Raw genomic sequence first — 19467 nt, 5'->3', positions numbered from 1 at the left:
TTTTCCCCTCGTTCTTGTCCCTGCGGCTTATACAACGGTGCGGCTTATTTACGGCCTGTTCTTCTCCGACACCGACGAAGAGGATTTCGGTGGTTTTAGTACGCAGGAGGAAGACGATGACACAATGATTAAAGACTGACTTTTCATATACCGGTAGGCTGGTTATTTTGATAACGTACAGGCGAGCACTTTGTATTACTTTGCACCGTTGTATTATTTTACTCTGCACGAATGCTGTTCGCCATGTCAAAGATGTGAAAGTTTGATTGAATGATTGAAAGATTTATTGTTAATAAAGGGGACGCTTTGCGTTCCCAAACAGTCATATCTGTCCCGACAATCCCCTCCGTGGTAGCAGGAACCCCTATATACTACGCTAATTACACATCAAAACCCTGCGGCTTATAGTCGGGTGCAATCTGTATTTTCCCCTAAATTTAGCTGGTGCGGCTTATAGTCCGGAAATTACGGTACTTTTTTTTTTTTTACAAATAATTATTAACTTAGAATTTAATGGCAGCAACACATTGCAAAAAAGTTGGCACCGGGGCATTTTTACCACTGTGTTACATGACCTTTCCTTTTAACAACACTCAGTAAACATTTGGGAACTGAGGAGACCAATTTAGAAGCTTTTCAGGTGGAATTATTTCTCATTCTTGCTTGATGTACAGCTTAAGTTGTTCAACAGTCCGGGGGTCTCCATTGTGGTATTTTAAGCTTCATAATGCGCCACACATTTTCAATGGGAGACAGGTCTGGACTACAGGCAGGCCAGTCTAGTACCCGCACTCTTTTACTATGAAGCCACGTTGATGTAACTCGTGGCTTGGCATTGTCTTGCTGAAATAAGCAGGGGCGTCCATGATAACGATGCTTGGATGGCAACATACTGTATGTTGCTCCAAAACCTGTATGTACCTTTCAGGTTAATGGTTAATTGGTTAATTAATTCAGCTTACGTGCAGTGATTTCTCCAGATTCTCCAAACCTTTTGATGATATTACAGACCGTAGATGGTGAAATCCCTAAATTACTTCCAATAGCTGGTTGAGAAATGTTGTTCTTAAACAATTTGCTCACACATTTGTTCACAAAGTGGTGACCCTCACCCCATCCTTGTTTGTGAATGAAGCGGTTTTTTTTTCATGGAAGCTGCTTTTATACCCAATCATGGCACCCACCTGTTCCCAATGAGCCTATTCACCTGTGGGATGTTCCAAATAAGTGTTTGATGAGCATTCCTCAACTCAGTCTTTTTTGCCACTTGTGCCAGCTTTTTAAAAACATGTTACAGGTATCAAATTCCAAATGAGCTAATATTTGCCAAATATAACAAAGTTTACCAGTTCGAACGTTAAGTATTTTGTCTTTGCAATCTATTCAATGTACTGTAGGTTGAAAAGGATTTGCAAATCATTGCATTCTGTTTTTATTTACGATTTACACAATGTGGCAACTTCACTGGTTTTGGGTTTTGTATATACAGTGTATATATATATACTGTAAATATATATATGTATATACACTGTATATATATATATATATATATATATATATATATATATATATATATATATATATATATATATATATATATATATATATATATATATATATATATATATATATATATATGGTAGCGCCTTGCATGGCAGCTCCCTCCATCAGTGTGTGAATGTGTGTGTGAATGGGTGAATGTGGAAATACTGTCAAAGCGTTTTGAGTACCTTGAAGGTAGAAAAGCGCTATACAAGTATAACCCATTTATCATTTATATATATATATATATATATATATATATATATATATATATATATATATATATATATATATATATATATATATATATATATATATATATATATATATATATATATATTTGTATGTGTGGGAAAAAATCACAAGACTATTTCATCTCTACAGGCCTGTTTCATGAGGGGTTTTCCTCAATCCTCAAGAGATTAAATCTCCTGAGGATTGAGGAAAACCCCTCATGAAACAGGCCTGTAGAGATGAAATAGTCTTGTGATTTTTTTCCCACACATACATATTACGCTCTACCACGGTATCGAGCACTATTTTTTGGATAATCTAATTAAGACATATATATATATATATATATATATATATATATATATATATGGCCCTGCGATGAGGTGGCGACTTGTCCAGGGTGTACCCCGCCTTCCGCTCGATTGTAACTGAGATAGGCTCCAGCGCCCCCCGCGACACCAAAGGGAATAAGCGGTAGAAAATGGATGGATGGATATATATATATATATATATATATATATATATATATATATATATATATATATATATATGTAACCCTTGAAGCTGGCTTCCCCTATCCCGGGTCCGTCTAGTCCTCGGTCTCCCTATGAAGTCTCTGCGTTGTGTATTGTATTTTTGTGTGCGTGGGAAGACGGAGAGAAAGACCAGGCAAGGAAGCATAGGATCTGGGTGGAGTCGTCTTTATCTCAAATCTTCACCTTTAGAAAAGACATGGAGTTGTCACAAAATACAAAATATGTCACACTATAACACTTTATATTTTAAAACACAATCAACTTCTCTCATCGTGACCAGTAATATACCCAGCAGGTAACGTGTGTGTGTGCGTGCGTGCGTGCGTGCGTGTGTGTGTGTGTGTGCGTGCGTGTAGACATAAACGACTGAGTGAGTGGATAATCATAGGAAAAGAGCCCAAAACATGTCCTAGCATAACATGCTTCTGGGATACCACACACACTGGCATAAAAACATAACACAACCAACAGTCTCTTCACAATTTACAAAACCCCCACCTTAATATAACTCTTAGCCATCATATTTTGTGAATAAATCGGCTTAATAGTGCAAAACAATAACTCTTTTTCATCTTTTAACTGGGGAGCCTGGTCCCTTCCTGCTTACCTTTAGAAAAGACATGGAGTTGTGACCTAAGATGGCCACAACCAACGAAGAAGAACATTCACAGACAACAGTGAACAGACCACGAAGTGGCGCCCCCTGGAGGCTTCCGTAACAACTGTCTCAACCTTTTGAAAGAACCTCTGCAGACTCCCCACATCAGTTCACCTCCTTACACCCACCCATAGGTGGATTAATGACCGGGCCTACCGGGCCCAGGCCCAGGGGGCCAGAGGCCCCAAGGGGCCAGGCCAACTTGGCCCCGCGGCCGCGACCCAAGCAAAACTACTTTTGCAAAAATAATAATCTTAAGCCCCAAGGGGCCAGGCCAACTTGGCCCCGCGGCCATGATCCATAGAGGGTAAGAGGCCCCAAGGGGCCAGGTCAACTTGGCCCCGCGGCCGCGACCCACAGAGGGCCAGAGGCCCCAAGGGGCCAGGCCAACATGGCCCCGCGGCCATGATCCATAGACGGTCAGAGGCCCCAAGGGGCCAGGCCAACTTGGCCCCGCGGCCACGATCCATAGAGGGTCAGAGGCCCCAGGGGGCCAGGTCAACTTGGCCCCGCGGCCACGATCCATAGACGGTCAGAGGCCCCAAGGGGCCAGGCCAACTTGGCCCCGCGGCCACGACCCACAGAAGGCCAGAGGCCCCAAAGGGCCAGGCCAACTTGGCCCCGCGGCCGCGACCCACAGAGGGCCTGAGGTCCTAAGGGGTCAGGCCAACTTGGCCCCGCGGCCATGATCCATAGAGGGCCAGAGGCCCCGAGGGGTCAGGCCAACTTGGCCCCGATCCATAGAGGGTCAGAGGCCCCAAGGGGCCAGGCCAACTTGGCCCCGCGGCCACGACCCACAGAGGCCCCAAGGGGCCAGGCAAAATTGGCCCCGCGGCCATGATCCACAGAGGGCCAGAGGCTCTCAATCATTATTATCAAAGCTAATTCTCAAATTGGATGGATCACACAACCTCACTCACATATTCTTTATCAATTATTAAAGGTTGTTTCTGAATTTTGATCACAGAACTTAATGCAAATATTCTTGATTGATTGACAAAGCTCATTCTCAAATTTTGATTACACAACCTTACTCTGACAAATTATCATTATCAAAAAGCTCTATCTCGAATTTGGATCACAGAATCTCACTCAAGTATTCTTAGCTGTGCCCCTCCCCCATCAAGTCTTTCATAAACCGGTCTGTTCTTTTAGAATCTCCTCATTTGGTATTTTGAACTCGTGAGAGACTGCTCAAAATTTGGTTTCCTTTCCCTCAGTTCAGACTCAGAGATAATTTGAAATCATTCAACAAGAAGTTTAACGCGCGCACACACACACACACACACACTTGAGTTGAGCATTACTTGGAAATTCTTATATTTTCCATTTTGCTGTTATTATCAGCATCTTCCCATTTTGTCCTTTTCTTTCGAGAAAGTTTACAGTCTGACATTTGTCACTGCTGTCAGTTAATAACTTTTTGGTCTTTGACCCATTTTGTCATTTTCTCGATTCGATCGTCACTGACCACTCTCTCCTGTCTGGCAGACATCGTTGCTGCCATCATAGCTAGCAAGCTGCCTGCAGCGGGTCATCCCTATGTTCCCCGTCCCTATGTTACCCGGGTCCTATGTTCCCCTCTACCGGGGAACTAAGGACCCTTTTTAAAAAAAAGGGTTCTATGTTCCCCGCTGCGGGGAACGTACAACACTTTTTCCAGAAAAGGGTTCTATGTTCCCCGCTGCTTCCAATGCGCGACTAAGTAAGACGCACGCAGACACGCATGACAGAGACGCGTTTAAGTTGTCGAAGGAAGGAAGTTCGCGTTTGAGTTGCTCTATCTGCTGCCGCACGCCCTGTGACAGGTTAGGTTTAGGGATGGTTTTGGTCAGGGCACAATTTCGCCAAAAAAGTGCTCCACAACGCCCTGTGACAGGTTAGGTTTAGGGATAGTTTTGGTCAGGGCACAATTTCGCCAAAAAAAAGTGCTCCACAACGCCCTGTGACAGGTTAGGTTTAGGGATGGTTTTGGTCAGGGCACAATTTCGCAATTTCGCCAGATACAATGCAGGGAACATAGGACCCTTTTTTAGAAAAAGGGTCCTAAGTTCCCCGGTCGCATACAAAGACCCAGGAACAACCGGGGAACATAGGACCCGGGGAACATAGGACCCGGGGAACATAGGCACGCTCCCGCCTGCAGATAGCAACATTTTGGTGTCCTTTGGGAAAATATTTAGAAAGAAGACAAAAGTACACACAGTTGTACAACTATTATCTTTATGATCTTTTTTTTGTTAGTTTCTCTGTTACTGTGTGTGGCCAATTAAGCGACTTTTGGCCATACCTGGCTGGTGACATTTAGCGACTTTCTGGTTGATGTTAAGATTAATAATAGCAACAGTTCTCTTCATCTTAATGCAATTTATTGTGTCTGTCTCTCCACATTTTGCCATTAGGTACTTTGAGCTCTTGTTGGTCAGTCACTCTAAGGTACATTGTTGCTGCCATCATAGCTAGCAAGCTGCCTGCAGATAGCGACATTTTGGTGTCCTTTGAGAAATATTAAGAAAGAAGACAAAAGTACAAGACATTGTATGATTACTATCTTTTTAAAATTATTTGTTTCACTGTGTGATTGACCGACTTTGCCGCTAGATTTCGCGTCTTTTGGCCATACCTGGCTAGCGACTAAAAACATCATTTAGCGACTTTTTGGTTGTGAAGATAAGTGGTAAAAGCAGATCTTCCTGTTGGTCTTCCCACATTTTGCCATTTGGTACTTTGCACTCTTCTTGGTCACTCCAAGGCATTTGTCCCTGCCTTCAGCTAGTCACTTGGCTCTTTTGGAATATATTTCACTGTAATTGTCTCTCTCTCTCTCTTTCTCCTCAGTACAAATCAGCCTGTTCCCTTGCCATTCATCACTGACCACTCTGCTCTCCTGTCTGTCAGACATTATTGCTGCTTGCAGATAGCTTGGGGTCCTTAGAGAAAATATCAGAAGAGAAAAGTACACAATTATCTTAATTATCTTTTTTATTCAGTCAGTCCTTCAGTGAGTCCCAGTGTGTTGGCGATTAAGCAACGTTGGCATTCAATTAGCGACTTTTGGCCATACATGGCTGGCGACTCAAAAAACTAGAAAAAAAGTACAAAAAGTTGTACAATTAATATCTTTATTATCCTTAATTCCCCTGAATCCTAGAGTGTGTTGCAATTAAGCAACTTTGCTGCTAGGTTTAGCGACTCTTGTTTTGGGCATACCTGGCTAGCGACTACAAACATTATTCAGCAACTTTTTGGCTGTTAAGATTAACGTTAATAAATTAAATCCTAATACAATTTATTGTGTTGGTCTCGCCATCTTGCTATTAGGTACTTTGAATTCTTGTTGGTCTCTGCTAAGGTATCTGGCTGTTGTCTTTGCCTTCAGTTAGTCACTTGGCTCTGGAATATATTTAACTGTACTTGGCTCTCTCTTTCTCCTCAGTACAAATCAGTCTGTTCCCTTGCCATTTAGACATTTTCTTGATTGGATCATCACTGACCACTCTGCTCTCCTGCTGTCTATCAGACATTGTTGCTCCCATCATAGCTAGCAAGCTGCCTTGGTGTCCTTTGTGAAAATATTTAGATAGAAGACTAAAGTGCACAAAGGTGTACAATTATTATCTTTTCAAAATATTTGTTTCACTGTCAGTGTGATTGACCGACTTTGCCGCTAGATTTCGCGTCTTTTGGCCATACCTGGCTAGCGACTGAAAACATCATTTAGCAACTTTTTGGTTGTGAAGATAAGAGGTAAAAGCAGATCTGCCTGTTGGTCTTTCCACATTTTGCCATTTGGTACTTTGCACTCTTGTTGGTCACTCCAAGGCATTTGTCCCTGCCTTCAGCTAGTCACTTGGCTCTTTTGGAATATATTTCACTGTAATTGGCTCTCTCTCTCTTTCTCCTCAGTACAAATCAGTCTGTTCCCTTGCCATTTAGACATTTTCTTGATTCGATCATCACTGACCACTCTGCTCTCCTGCTGTCTATCAGACGAATCAGTTGATTCTCTGCTCTCAATTGTTTATGCTAGTAAGCTGTTATTCTCTGCTTTGGAGTGTTGATGCTGGGTTGCTAGTTTTCTAAATCACCTCACACACTTGAAGGAAGCAGCACCGATCATAAACACACAAACAAACTCACACACACACACACACACACACACACACACACACACACACACACACACACACACACACACACACACACACACACACACACACACACACACACACACACACACACACACACACACACACACACACACACACACACACACACACACATAGTTGGTTTATCTGTTGTGATAGGCAAAGAGCCAATGTGCAAAGAAAGAAGGGAAATATGGATCATAAACGTTTAAGTGGAGGAGCTAGAAAAAAAATTCAGCAAGAAAAGAAAAAAAAGGAATCAGTTTTACTTGAGAGTGTTCCAAATATCTCCAGCTTCTTCAGTACAAAGACATCTGCTGAAAGCAATTCTATAAATGCTACTGCAAATTCAGCTAAGGTTAGCAATGCACCTGAGCTAGCATGTAGCTCCCAAGATCCTGAGACCACTACAAGTGTAGACACTGAACCAAATGCTTCTGATGCTTATGATTCAACCAATTCAGCAGTAGCCAGTTGCTCGGATGAATGTGAGGTCACTGCACCTCTGGACAGCATAGAAAATGAGCTGAATCTTTCTTCAACACCATCTACAGTGACAACTCTACCTAGTGATCCCGCTAAATGGGCTGAGACCCTCACTGAGTCAATGAAGGAAGTTCTTATTCAAAGAGGTGCAAAATCATTTCACAACCGTCACAGCCATTATCCAGCTTCTGTGAGGAACAGTGGGCTAGGAGGCAAAACCCGATGCCTAAACAATGAACATTTTACTTCACACTTGCCCAATGGACAACGAGTACAAAGAGAGTGGCTGATGTACTCTCCCTCTACTGGTAATGTTTACTGCTTTGCATGCAAACTGTTTTCCCCAAAAACGCATTCTTTTGTGACAGGCTATTGTGATTGGAAACACTCAGAAAGATTTGGTGAACATGAGCGAAGTGCTGAGCACATAACCTGCATGCAAGCAGTCTTGAACCGCGCCAAAGGTGCCACAGTTGATGCAGACCTGTTCAAACAGTTTCAGGCAGAGAGCAGCTATTGGAGGCAGGTGTTACAAAGAGTTGTTGCAGTCATTAAATTCCTTGCAGAAAGGGGCCTTGCATTTAGGGGTAAAAATGAATCGTTAGGGTCTCCTCTCAATGGGAACTACCTTGGTATTCTGGAGGTCCTGGCTGAATTTGATCCCTTTCTAAAGGATCACATCAGAAAGTTTGGGCAGATGGGTCGAGGTAATACCTCATATCTGTCCTCCACCATTTGTGAGGAATTCATTGAATTGATGGGTGCAAAAACCAAACAGGCTATAGCAGATGAACTGCAAGCAAGCAAATACTACTCTATCATTGTGGATTCAACCCCAGATTTATCTCATGTGGACCAATTGACATTCATATTCCGTTTTGTTAGCAAAGAGGGCAGTGTTGTTGAACGCTTTGTGGGTTTTGAGCCCATTACTAGCCATACAGGTGAAAGTTTGGCTAACTGTGTCATGTCTGTGTTGGAAAATCTAGGGTTAGAGCTGTCAAATTGCAGGGGGCAGGCTTATGATAATGCCAGCAACATGTCAGGGAGGTATAATGGGTTGCAGGCTCACTTAAAGAAAAGCAACCCATTAATACACTATATTCCATGTGCAGCTCACTCTTTGAATTTGGTGGGAGTCAACAGCATTGACAGATGTGGAAATGAAGTCTCTAAGTATTTTGACTTGATTCAGTCTATTTACAACTTCACAACTGCATCCACACACCGATGGGACAGGGTATTTGGCAATTCCAACATAGATCTCACACTTAAAGCTTTATCCAACACGCGTTGGAGTTGCCGTGCAGAATCTACCAAAGCACTGTGGCAGAACTACAGTAAAATAAAAGCAGCACTACAGGTTATTTCCACTGATGACACAGAGAAACGAGACACACGAACTGAAGCTGACAGTCTAGTGCGGAAGCTGGATTCACTTGAGATGGCCTTCATGGCAGGCTTTTGGGACACTGTTCTGTCCAGATTTCAGGCCACAAGTCTGCAACTTCAAAAAGCAGACATGGACCTTGGTACAGCAGTTAGATTGCTGGAATCTCTGCGCACCTTTGTTCTCTCCCAAAGAGATCTATTTGATCATTTTGAGCAGAAAGCCTTAAACATGTTGGGTGGCACCCCATCTTACAGGGCTGAACGGACGAGGAAACGTAAAAAGTTTGCTGATGAATCAGCATCCCCAGATGTTGTGCTTGAGGGAAGGCAACTGTTTCAAATAGAGACATTTATTGCCTCTATTGATCAACTGAGTTCAAGCCTTAATCACCGTCTGGAGGCCTACAAACATCTGAACAATTTGTTCAGTGTCCTTTTCTCTTTGGATACAGAGTCCAATGCTTCAGTCCTTCACAAGGCCAAGATTCTCACTGAATCATACCCATCTGACCTCAATGAAAGTCTTGGACAGGAGCTTATACAGTTCAAATCTTTTATACAGCTCAACAACACTGATGAGGAGAGGACCCCTTCAGGACTGCTCAAAACAATAATACATTTTGGACTACAGCCTACGTTTCCTAATACATACATTGCGCTACAGATTTTTCTCACTCTACCGGTCAGTAACTGTGAGGGAGAACGCTCATTCTCTCTTTTGTCAAGAGTAAAAAATGAGCTGCGCACAAGAATGACTCAGAAAAGATTAAATGCGTTATCTCTAATGGCAATTGAGAGTGAGCTGACAAGAGAGTTGGACTTCAATGATGTGGTGGATGATTTTGCAAAATTGAAAGCACGAAAGAAACCCCTTGCTTAAAGGTGCACTGTGTAAGATTTTTAGGTTATTTCCAGAATTCACCCATTCACTAATGTTAGGCTACCTGTTTTCATGAATACTTACCACCACCATAAAATTCTAAGTATCCATTATGACTTGGAGAATTGCACTTTTGCCATTTCTGGGAAGTGTCACCTGGATTGTGAAGATAGGATTGACTTTAGGCAGAAGCTTGGTGCTTTCTCTGGCAAACTGAACCTCAAGCTTCATTCTCTGCAGCTTTGCATTCTTGTGCAGACTTTCATCCACAAGGAACTTTTCAACTTCCCCACTATCGTGAAGAGGCCATCAAAAGATTTCAGTGTGTCCAGCATGTCTAGTCTCTTACTCTCCTTTCTTTGAGCCATCTCTTGTTTCTCATCTGCCCTACTCTCGAATTTTGCCTTCATGAATTTACTCCAGTTGAGTTCAACCTGCCTTTTTGCTTGTGCTGCTGCCTTGAAACCTCTGAAGCTCCTGGCTCTTCTGTAAAATTATTGACCTATTGACTGCGTTCAGTGTGCCCAACTTCTTCAGTTTGTAGTCCACCTTGCCACATTGTCTCTCCATCCCAATGTTGTGCACAGGGGTGCCATCAATGTTACTAGCCTGTTCACTGACAGGGTCCATTGGGAAGGTCTCCTCATCCATCCTCTGCCTGGCCAGGACAGTCTTCAGATGGGGCAGCATGAGATCTGTCAGCTGCTTCACTTCATCCAAGTATTCGGCAGCCACGTCTGACACTGAGTTCAGGACATGTCCAGTGCCTGTCCAGCCACTATAGCATTCTTGGAAATGGGCTATCTTGACCTGCATGCAGCCCTTGTACCATGAACTGGCCTACACCTTTCTTTGTGGTGCTCTCCGATGCATGTTATCATTTTACCTTTCTCCTTCTCCTCAAGCTTAACCACAAATAGATACAGACTTTGAGCCTCAATTTGCTGCACAGCTGCCGTTATGCCAATGTGTTTTCCTAAGATATTATTTTATTTTTAATGATAGAAGGGAGGAAAAGGGGGCAAAAATCATGTCCGATTTAGTTTTTTGGGTGGGTTGGGGGGTTTATTTCATGATAGCTACCAACTTCCAATACATAATATCTCTCAAATGACCCAATGCACCATCACTGAAGTGGGCGTAATCATTTTCAAAAATGTTTATTTTTAGGCCATTTATCCCCTCCCCCTGTGTCTGTGTGAAACCTGTGCTTGTCAGTGTCTGTGTGGTATACCTAATAGTGTGTGTGCAGTATGTGCACTCTTCTGTACAGTACAGTGTGCATGTCTGTTCACAGTATACAGTATTTCTTGCATAGTGCGTGCGTGTGTGTGCGCCCACACGCGCGGGGGGTTGAGGGGCCAAGACCATGTCAGGCCCAGGGGGCCAAAATTTCTTAATCCGCCCCTGCACCCACCCCTTCTTTCTATGATGGCGTCTCAGCCATTAGATACACAACCCCTCCCTCTTCCCGTGTCAACCCGATACCTAGTGTTTGTGATATGAGAGGTGAAGTGCAATAGTGCAATGTATCATGCTCAGTGTTTAACAGCAGCCATCTTCTTTTCTTTAGCCGCCAGCCACAGTCTTCGTCCTATTTCAATCTTTTGCTTATCAGAGACAGGTTTCACAGCTACCGAATGGTAGGACAACTTCTTGGGAGGACATCTGTGTCTCGGCGGATTTCTCCTGCTCTGCACAAGCTCTTTGGACATCACCTTCAGGTTACCGGGCCCCCTCGGTCCATGTCCAGTTTCTAACATCTGTCCTTGACCCTTGTCCTCCCCTTTATCCGGTTCGCTTTGATCCCCTCCATCCTGTATCTCCTTAGGCTGAGTTTTACTTGCAGCATATCCAAGGTCCTGCATCTGAACATCTTCGATCGCATCTTCAACACTGCAATCTGTATTCACTGCTGGCTCCCTCATTCCACACCACTCCCGTTGGGGCTCCAAGGGGAGGAACATGCATTGGGTCAACAGATTCTGGTGGACCACTCTCTCCTTGTCCCCCTCTTCGGTCCGGACCACGTACACAGGAATGTCCGGCTGTTTCTTTATGACAATGTAAGGCTGGCGCTCCCACCTATCTCCCAGCTTCTGCCGACCTTCAATGTAACAAATTTTGACAAGCACCCTGTCCCCGGGCTCAAATTCCTGAGGCTTCGCCTTGCGATCATATTGTTTTTTCTGCTGTTCTTTGGCGTGCCTGGACATCTTGTTGGCCTTATCATAAGAATTTCTCAGGCAGTCCATGAGGGCTTGCACATATTCACTGTATTCACATGGCTCGTTGTTCTCGGGCAGCCCTAAGACAAGGTCAATGGGCAGTCTGGGATGTCTGCCATACATTAAAAAGTATGGTGTGTAACCCGTCGAGTCATGGCGTGTACAGTTGTAGGCAGGCGTCATAGCGTCCACATGTTCATGCCAGCGGGGCTTCTCTTGAGGATTCAGTGTTCCCAACATATCCATCAAGGTCCTGTTAAATCTTTCGGTGGTTCCGTTTCCCTGCGGATGATATGGGCTTGTGTGCGACTTGGTGATACCAGTGATCCTGCACAGCTCCTTCACAACAGTGCTCTCAAAGTTTCGACCTTGATCAGCGTGAAGTCTAGCCGGGAACCCAAAACGGCAGAGGAAGTTCCTCCACAGCACCTTTGCCACTGTGCGTGCCTTCTGATCCTTGGTCGGGTAAGCTTGTGCGAAACGAGAGAAGTGATCCGTTACAACCAGCAGATTCTCGATCCCACCTCTGGACCTCTCCAATGTCAGAAAGTCTATACAGACCAATTCCATCGGTGCACTGGTGTGGATACTGACGAGGGGGGCTCTAAGACCTGCTGTGGGAGTCTTCCTGAGACAGCACCTCTCGCACTGTTCACACCATGCTTTGATATCCTGGAACATCTTGGGCCAGTAAAAACGCTCCCTCATCAGTGCAAATGTGCGGTCCAACCCCAAATGGCCTGAATCATCATGGAGGGCCGTCTTAGCATACCTCTGTAGCTCCATGGGCAGCACCAACTGCTCAATAGACCCTCTTTGTCCATCATAAACTTTGCGGTAGAGGATGCCGTCCTTGACCACTAACCTCTTCCATTCCTTTAGGAGAATGCCCACCGGTGCCCCTCCTTCCACACTATCGCTCCTCTTAGGTTTGGTGTTCAGAGACCGATGGTGCAGCACTGGTCCAACCACAGGGTCATCTCTTTGGCCAATCCTAACTTGCTGCTTTGCCATTGCAGGCAGTGAGTCTGTCCCAATACCATCATAGGACTCAGTTAGCGGTTCAGGATTGCCTGGCTGTGGTCCTTGAAGATAGTCTGTCTCAACCTGTGCTGTGTTTTCGACTACCTCATCCGAACTCAGAGACTTCCTCTCACTGTTGCTGGACTTGACCCGCTGTGGACATGTCTGCAAGGCTTGTGCGACCTCCCGACTGGATAGTCTGGACAAAGCATCGGCGTTGGCATTGCATTTCCCTTGACGGTATTGAATATCGAAGTCCAGCATTGACAGGTGGGACACCCAGCGCTGACCAGTCGCGTCCAATTTTGCCGTTGTCATCACATATTTCAGTGGATTGTTATCGGTGATGACAGAGAATTTGTGCCCATACAGGTGGTCATAAAACTTTTCTGTTGCCGCCCACTTGAGAGCTAAAAACTCTAACTTGTGGGCCGGGTAACGCGTTTCAGATGGATGCAACCCTCTACTGGCATATGCAAGGACACGCTCCTTCCCATCTTGAATCTGAGCAAGAACGGCACCCAGACCTTCCCCGGACGCATCAGTCTGCAACAAGAATGGTAGGTTGTAGTCTGGGTAGGCGAGGACTGGGGCGGTGGTAAGTCTCTGTTTCAGACCTTGGAATGCAGCCTCGCAATCTTCCGTCCAATGGAACTGGGGAGGTGGGTCAAAAGAAGTCTTGGCCCCCCTTTTCTTCTTTCTTGGGTCTCCCGAAGTGAGACGATATAGAGGCGCCACCAGCTTTGCATAACCTCCCACAAACCGCCTGTAGTAGCCTGTGAAGCCCAGGAACTGCTGTACCTCTTTGCGGTTAGTGGGGCGTTTCCAGTCAGTCACTGTATTTATCTTCTCCGGGTCTGTCCTGATACCCTCGGCTGACACCAGGTGCCCTAGGTACTGAACCTCCTTCTTCATCAAATGGCATTTGGAGGGCTTCAGCTTCAGCCCGTGTTCCCGTAGCCGATTGAACACCACTTGAAGCCTCTCCAGGTGTTCGTCAAAGGTTTTTGCAAAGACAATGATGTCGTCAAGGTAGATGAGCAGGTTGACGTAGTTTAGGTCTCCAAAACAACAGGTCATCAATCTCTGAAAAGTTGATGGGGCATTTTGTAACCCAAATGGCATTCTGTTAGCTTCGTACAGCCCCATGGGTGTGCTGAAAGCTGTTTTGTGCTTGTCTTGCTCTGCTACTTCAACCTGCCAGTACCCAGAGGTGAGGTCGAGGGTGGAGAAATACTTTGACTGCCCCAATGCTTCCAGTGCATCCTCTATCCTTGGCAACGGAAAAGCATCCCTCGTGCTGCACAGATTCAGCTTCCTGTAGTCCACACATATTCTCAGGGACCCATCCTTCTTAATTACCACCACCATCTGGGAAGCATAAGGGCTCTTGCTTGGACGAATTACGCCAGCCTCTTCCATCTCCGTGAGAGCCTTCTTGACGCCCTCCCACTGGGCGGGTGGTATTTTACGGTACGGGAGCCGAAATGGTTTTGGGTCTACCAGGGGTATTTCATGCTGGACAGTTGTTGTTTGTCCATAATCCAATGAGTGCTGGGAGAAGACATCACTGTTATTCCCTACAAGCTCTTTGAGCCTAGAATGCTGCCCCTCATCATCTATGGCAGCACCACTGAAATCTACACAACATGATGCAAGGCCTTTATTACTGCTCACCCCTTGCTCATGCATTTGACATACACCCGTGCCAGGCACTCCCATCTTGGTGTTTTGACCCCTCCCCTGGCCCTTTTCCACTGTTTGCAGTACTTCCTGAATCAGAAAGACCTCTGCCAGCTGAGTGCTGGACCTAATAACAACTGTTCGTTCAGACAGGTTCATCACTCGGACCGGAACCTGCTGCTTGGTCACATTAGCCACGACTCTGCCAACAACAAGGCCCACTGGAAGCTTCAGAGAGGGCTTGGCTTCAATGAGGGCAGTATATGACTGTTTCTTGAGTCCCTTCATTACCTTGCAGTTCACAACAGTCTCACTGCCTGCAGGCACCAATACTTTCTCCCCATAATACCGAACAGGGCCCACTCTGCCGTCTAGACCACCAGTCCCCGTTTGCTCCATCTCCAGTAATGCAGAATGCCATTCTGGATGGGTATCTTTGATGCATTGGAGGAACTGCAGCCCATAAGTGTCTTGAAGGTGTTGTCTCGAGGCTCGTATGACATTTGTCCCCACCAGCAAAGGAACCATGGACCTGTACTCTGTTTCAGGGACAACAAAGGCTGGTACACTGGCATATTCTTTTCCAAAAACCTTCAACCGGACAAGCAGAACACCATGGTGAGGGACATCCTGGCCACCTGCCCCTTCCACTGGAATATTGGAAGGCTGCAGCTTCTGTTGGCACACTTCAGGGTGCCTACGCCAAAAGTCATATGTAATGCTGGTTATTTGTGATCCGGAGTCAATTAAAGTCCTACATATTTCACCATTGACCTCCACATCCCCCTCATTCCTGGGGCCCACCAGGGGTGTTCTCTTCTCCTCTCCTCGCTCTTCTGCTTGGGGACCTAAGTGTTTGCCCATGGTTTCCCCTTATACCACAGGCTTTATGCGTTTAAAGAACATCCGGCCTGTGTCATGCCGTGTTGTGCTGTGTCCTCTGGGGAGACAGCCTGAGGATGCGGTAGGTTTGTGTTCAGGTTAATATTAGGCATTAGAGTTCTACATACTCTGGCCATATGTCCGGCCTTCCCACAACGATAGCACACCAACATGGCAGCTTCCCTGTCATTCCTCACTGCTAACAGTGGTCTGGTTGGAGCAGGGGTTTGTAAGGAAACTAGTTTTGATTCTAGCTGTGCAAGCTTTTTGACCTGCTCCTCTTGGTTCAGAGTTAGCTTCTCTATCAGCCTAGTCAGTGTGGACAGCTCGGAGGAGGGTTTCACTGCATCAGTCATCTCTTTTGTCGCCCCTTGCTGTTCTCTGGCCGCCACGTGAACCTGGGTGAATGGTTTCTTTAATTTATGTTGAGGCTGAAACCTCCTTACCTCCCTTGCCAGACTTCGTAGTTCCTCTTGAAGTTCACGAAAACTCAGGAGCCTAGGTTTCAAGGGGGCAATCCTGAGGTACACCCCTTCATCATTTAACCCCCTCAGGAACTGACGTGTGAGTTTGGCATCACGGTCTGGGTACGGTTGGCCCCCACACTGAGACTCCTCAACTGAACGGAGGGTTGCTTCTAGCGCAATAGCATAGGAGCACGCGGTTTCTTCAGGCAACTGGCTTCTCTCATAAAAGTCTGCCAAAGGATCCAGAGACCTTTGCATGTCTCCATATTCGGCTCTCAGCTCATCAAATGCTCTCTCTGGATGCTGTTCTTGGAGGGGGAGATTTAGAACCAGCCTCCTGGCCTCCCCGCTCAAGTGACGCACAATTGTTGCAAAACGGAGATGTGCTGGCAGCCCACCCGCTTCCAGAAGATACTGCATATCCCGTATCCAGTCTTCAATGAGGACTCTACAGTCAGGGCCTCCACTGAAGATCTGCACATTCCTCACTTGGTGTGTCTGGGTGAACCCAACAGGTGCAGGTTGCATTGTGCTATATCTGGCCTGTCCTGTGGTGGGAAACACAGCTTGGGGCACATGTTGGTAAGTGAGCTTGGATGTCGATACGGCAGGACCTGGAGCAGGCGGGAGGGGGTTTGGTGGGTTATATGTGGCTGCTTGGGCGGTGTACCAATCAGGGGACCAGGCAGCATTGTTTATCCCAGTCCTAGGGGTGTGAGTGGTGGCTTGCAATTTAGGCTCTGAAATCTGCGGGAATTCATGCGGGCGGGTCGGGACTAGTGGGTAGGGACTGTTCGCTTGGGGTGCATACATATTGGGAGGTTGAGCCGCATACACTCTATCATGGGGGAGGTGTGGCTCGGTTAGTGGGGCGCACCTGACATCCTGTCCTGGGGTTTGGCTATTTGGGATGGGCAAGTGGGCAGCAGCACCATGGGCTATGGAGGCGGAGTCTAGCCATGTAATTGGGGCAGCATCATAAAGGTTGGATATGGGGGTACGTGTGGAGACTGGTGGGACTGACACAGAGGCCGGAGTGTACATTCCATCAGGTAGTTGCTGAGTCTGGAGTGGTGGGACATACCTGGCACTCTGTGTTTGTGGTATGGGTGGTGGAGCATGGCTAGTGGCCATCTGATCCGGTATTGCCATTGTGGGACTTTGAAAAAAGGGTGGGCGACATGGTACTGTAGCTGTTGGAGTCTGAATTGATCCTGGGACCTCATATCTATTATATATTGGGCTGAGTATGGGGGGTGACAGGTTTGGCACAGTTTTGACTTGATGGGGCTCCGTTTTGGGCCTAACACCCTGTTGGGGGTCCATGTCATGTTTAGAGTCGGCCATCATGTGGACAATACCCTGAGGTGACACCCCTCCATCAGGACCATGGTCCACTATGCCAGCACGTCGATTTAAAGTCTGTCTCACTATGGAGTGAACTTGTGTCGGTGGTCGACTAGGGGTACCTACGTGGGGACTTTGCATCTTCAGAATTCAAAAGTGCTGCAGGCTTAGATAACTTGGGTGCATGTACTGAGGTAAGTATTGTGTGTGTGAGAGAGAGAGTGTATGTGTTTGTGGTGGCAGTGGTGTTGGATTGTGATTGTGTGACTGTGTTTTTTTTTGTTTTGTTTTTTCAGAGTAGGTCACAGACACCATAAAACATTCCCATAAAGCATAAATATAGAAAAAGGATATGTTTAACACAAATGTTTTCCTTCTTTCCCCTCTTAACTCCTTCTCCTGCTCTTGTGTGGCATCCGCAGATCCGGGTCACGGCACCAGTTGTAACCCTTGAAGCTGGCTTCCCCTATCCCGGGTCCGTCTAGTCCTCGGTCTCCCTATGAAGTCTCTGCGTTGTGTATTGTATTTTTGTGTGCGTGGGAAGACGGAGAGAAAGACCAGGCAAGGAAGCATAGGATCTGGGTGGAGTCGTCTTTATCTCAAATCTTCACCTTTAGAAAAGACATGGAGTTGTCACAAAATACAAAATATGTCACACTATAACACTTTACATTTTAAAACACAATCAACTTCTCTCATCGTGACCAGTAATATACCCAGCAGGTAACGTGTGTGTGTGCGTGCGTGCGTGCGTGCGTGCGTGCGTGCGTGTGTGTGTGTGTGTGCGTGCGTGTAGACATAAACGACTGAGTGAGTGGATAATCATATGAAAAGAGCCCAAAACATGTCCTAGCATAATATGCTCCCGGGATACCACACACACTGGTATAAAAACATAACAAAATCAAAAGTCTCTTCACAATTTACAAAACCCCCACCTTAATATAACTCTTAGCCATCATATTTTGTGAATAAATCGGCTTAATAGTGCAAAACAATAACTTTTTTTCATCTTTTAACTGGGGAGCCTGGTCCCTTCCTGCTTACCTTTAGAAAAGACATGGAGTTGTGACCTAAGATGGCCACAACCAACGAAGAAGAACATTCACAGACAACAGTGAACAGACCACGGAGTGGCGCCCCCTGGAGGCTTCCGTAACAACGGTCTCAACCTTTTGAAAGAACCTCTGCAGACTCCCCACATCAGTTCACCTCCTTACATATATATATATATATATATATATATATATATATATATATATATATATATATATATATATATATATATATATATATATATATATATATATATACACTGTTGGGACTAAAACGTTACTGTAACCCCGTTATTTTCGGCGGTAACTAGTAGTGTTACACGTTATTTTTTATATTCAGTAACTCAGTTACCGTTACTACATGATGCGTTACTGCGTTATTTTACGTTATTGTTTTATATAGTATTGGCTAGAAACTGAGAAGATCTGAGTGTGTTTTATTGAAGCGCTGGGGTGTCGTCCTTCTGATTCTTCCTGTCTCACAAGAGGCGCGCTGTGTGTGTGTGTGTGTGTGTGTGTGTGTGTGTGTGTGTGTGGGGTGGGGGGTGGGGGGGGGGTGTCTGTGTTTACCAACAACAAGACATCATGGCGGAGCCGAAGCCGAGTTTCTTAACATGAAGATATTCTCAAGAAAATAAAATTTTAGTTAAATGTAAGTTGTGTCTCTACTGCCCAAGACAGCAATTAAAATCTGCTGAAACAGCTACAAAAGCAACATGCTTCGACGGAGCTAATAAAGACAGAGACAGACTCCGATGCCACTTCACCTCCACCTCCACCTCCACCTAAGGATTTTAACGGAGGCACTGCTAGCCAGGACAACGTTAAAAGAGCTATAGAGCCATTCTACCACATACCAAGTATGTGGTAGAAGACATGCAGGCTATTTCTACATTGGAGTCACCC

Source organism: Entelurus aequoreus, linkage group LG07, assembly GCF_033978785.1.
Source record: "Entelurus aequoreus isolate RoL-2023_Sb linkage group LG07, RoL_Eaeq_v1.1, whole genome shotgun sequence".
Classification (NCBI taxonomy): domain Eukaryota; kingdom Metazoa; phylum Chordata; class Actinopteri; order Syngnathiformes; family Syngnathidae; genus Entelurus; species Entelurus aequoreus.
Note: the sequence above shows the minus strand (reverse complement) of the source record.